Raw genomic sequence first — 3,953 nt, forward strand, 5'->3', positions numbered from 1 at the left:
CTCTTGAAATTCATTCCACATTCAACAAACCACACTCTGTGTAAAAAGGTTGCCCTTTGTGTCTTTTTTAATCCTTTCTCCTCTCACCTAGTCTTGAAATCTCCCACCCTAGGGAGAAGACACCTGCTATTCACCTTATCTATATCATTACGATTATATAAACCTCTATAAGGTCATGCCGCAAACTCCTACGCTCCAGTGGAAAAGGTCCCAGCCTATCCAGCCTTTCCTTCTATCTCAAGCCCTTCATTCCCAGCTGCTTCCTTTATAGGAGAAGTTAAACTTCTCCTCAGGATTCCCCTGCCCACATGTTTCTCTAAATTATCCTATCCCTGCTCTTCGAATGTACCTGTTCATAATGCCCATCTCCTCCATCTTGATTCCATTCCCTTCTAAACTAATCATCCTCATTATCCTAGACTCCATTCTATGTGGATGTGTTCACTTTCTCTTTCAAAGATATTGTCAACCAGCTCAGTCCTCAACAATCCCACTTTGGACTTCCAGGGAATGCTTTCCTAAAGTTGTGGCTGCCCTTCTGAAAATCATGATTTTAAGTGAAACAACTTTGAGTGAGTGATGGCTTCCCATTGGAGTCCATGTTGAAGCCTGAGTTAGGTTCCAGTGATATTTCCTACCGGGAAAAGAAAACGTATTATACCATACATACACTCTGCATTCCTAGCTGAAGTAACTCAAGGTGTAAAATACTGAATATGAAAGAAATACAACGCAATCTGCAAAAAATGAATACACGTACAGTATATTGTATTTAGATTAATCAGGCTACACCTATTGGCAGGTGTCATTTCTGGCTGTCATGACAGCTAGACTACTAAGACCCCTCGGAATCGTAGTAGCACACAAACCCATCAACACTCTCAAACAAAAACGAGCAAACTTAAAAGACCCAGTACATCCCATGGACTAAACCAACGTCATCTACAAAATTCCATGCAAGGGCTGCCAGAAACACTACGTAGACAAACCGGAAGAATATTCGCCATGTTAGATACATGAACACCAGCTAGCCTCAAAAAGGGACGACCCTCTCTCCCTCGTAGCCCTACACATGGAGGGGAAAAAAAACATTTCGACTGTGACAACACATCTATCCTGAGACAGGCTAAGCAAAGACATGCCAGAGAATTCCTAGAGGCCTGGCACTCCAACCACAACACCATAAACAAACACATAGATCTAGATACCATCTATCAACCCCTCAGAAAATGAACAAGAAACACCACAAACCCCAGGAACCCCACCCAGGACAAACATATAAATAGAAAGCAGGAGACAAAAGCTTCACTTCACTTGGAGGTTGCCACTGATGATGTTACCTGGTCAGCTAACGAAACATCTGGATATCAAACCTACAGCTCAGCGAGCAATCCTACACCCTAAACCGCAACCTGAGCTACAAACCTTCACAAATCTTGCAGATGTATATAGTATTATGAAGAAGAGGGAGAATTGTATTGAATTATATATTTTTTCCTCTTGTGTTTGCAAGCAGAGGTATGCTTTTCTCTAAAAAAAATACCTCTTTTCCCTTTATAAATAGGTTATGGTGTGTATTCCAAACCCTCTGTTTGTGATGTCCAATTTTTAAATGGCCTGTATTAAAATCTCTTTAAACAAAGGTTTGTGTTCAAACTCAGTGGATGATTATCACAACACACATATACACACAAGCATACAAGGAAGTAAAAAGGAAAGAGGTTAATTAAAAATCAAGGAGTCAAACATTAATTCATATGATTTTTGTTTGAGTTCATAAAGCCTGTGACTTATGTAAGTACTTAGATGCTAAATGTTGATGCAGGCAGCTGTAGTTGGCTAAACTTGCAGAGCCTCTTGTGAAGTTGAGGAAGGAGAGCACAGTTAGATGATGTCGGCGCACTGACTTGCTCCACTCCCTCGATGATTAGATTAGACTAGATTAGACTTACAGTGTGGAAACAGGCCCTTCGGCCCAACAAGTCCACACCGACCCGCCGAAGCGAAGCCCACCCATACCCCTACATTTACCCCTTACCTAACACTACGGGCAATTTAGCATGGCCAATTCACCTGACCCGCACATCTTTGGACTGTGGGAGGAAACCGGAGCACCTGGAGGAAACCCACGCAGACACGGGGAGAACGTGCAAACTCCACACAGATTGTACACATTGTTTTGAGAAATGAGATTTCGAAGATAATTTGGACTAGGTGGAAGCTGAGCTAAGGCTGGAGTTCAGCAAGGCATCTGAGAAATTACAATTAATTGCAAAGAAATTACAAACAGAATAGATGGAGCAGGGAGAGGGGTGTTTCTGAATGAGTCATATTTGTGATACAATAAGGTGTTTTGATGCTTCGAGTAAGGATCATTGCTTGTTCGTATGAACTCAGTGGTGAGCTGTTAGTGCCACTTCAATCGTAATGAGTTTCAATAGGTCCCCCTTTGTTCAGAACTAGCTGGGGGAAAGCTCTTGCCTTCTGGTCTTTGATGTTTTTGAATAGCAGGGTTCATATAATGCAAGAATGACACAGGGGAATGACATCAGAGTTCCATTTCCTGATAATTGCTGATTGGAATCCTTCCAGAAATTGTCAATTTTCACTGTGCAATCAGCAACATCCATGTTCTAGTCTAGCAGTGTTCATTTTAAATTTTAAATGGGTATCGTTATTCCTTCAATCACAAAACAGCAATTTAAAATATTATAATCTTGTATTTATTGGAACCATGGCAAGCTGGATTGCATTGACTATGAGATTCTTGATTGGGTTTATTAACCTGGACCAATCAAGGAGTCCTGGCTGACACATAAACATGAGACTCAGAAGGGACTGGCTTGGACCTGGCAGATCACAGCACATGTACAATGCATATGTAAATAAAGAATGACCCAGTTATTTTAGATCTCTGTCCAGGTCCTGTGGATCAAACTATATAAATTTGCTGCCAGAGAAAAAAAATTGCGTTCAAGGAACATAGGGATCACTGGCTAGGACAGCAGTTATTGCTCATCGCTGGTTGTCCTTGAGAGGTGTTGGTGAGCTTTGATCTTAAACTGCTTTAGTCCATATGCTGTAGGTCGATGCACAATTCTGTTAGAGATGGAATTCCAGGATTTTGATGCATCCACACTGAAGGAGCAGCAATATATTTTCAAGTGAGGATAGTGAGTGATTTGGAGGGGAGTTTGTAGATGGTGGTGTTGCCATGTATCTGTTACATTTCTTTCCAGACGTTAGTGGCCATGGGCTTTGAGTGTTGATTTTGCTCTGTATTAACTAAAATAAATAAGTTCCAGTACTACCGCCACTGATGATTAGAAACACCCAGTATTTTACCATAAATAACTCAGGCAGGGTCAAGACACAATCCAAGTTTAGAATAATAAGATGTATCGTCCTACTGTGAGTCAATTTTCATTATTAAAGTAGTTATAATGCAACTTAAAATTATACTATCAGTATGAGATGATACATACCTTTTTCACTGCATTCCAAGTGGCACGGATCCATAAGGTAGAAAGTTGCAAGGTTTATCACAGTTCAGCCCCTCAACAGCACCAGCAGCCAGTAATTCCCAATTTCCAATGTGACCCCAAGTTAATAGTTGAAAAACAATTTAATCCCAGATATCAGCAGAAACAAACAGCAATAAAGTAATATCATAGAACATAGAACATAGAACATTACAGCGCAGTACAGGCCCTTCGGCCCTCGATGTTGCGCCGCCCTGTCATACTAATCTGAAGCCCATCCCACCTACACTATTCCATGTACGTCCATTTGCCGGTCCAATGACGACTTAAATGCACTTAAACTTGGCAGAACTACTACCGTTGCAGGCAAAGCATTCCATACCCTTACTACTCTCTGAGTAAAGAAACTACCTCTGACATCTGTCTTATACCTATCTCCCCTCACTTTAAAGTTGTGTCCCCTCATGTTTA

Source organism: Hemiscyllium ocellatum, chromosome 13 (assembly GCF_020745735.1).
Source record: "Hemiscyllium ocellatum isolate sHemOce1 chromosome 13, sHemOce1.pat.X.cur, whole genome shotgun sequence".
NCBI classification, from domain to species: domain Eukaryota; kingdom Metazoa; phylum Chordata; class Chondrichthyes; order Orectolobiformes; family Hemiscylliidae; genus Hemiscyllium; species Hemiscyllium ocellatum.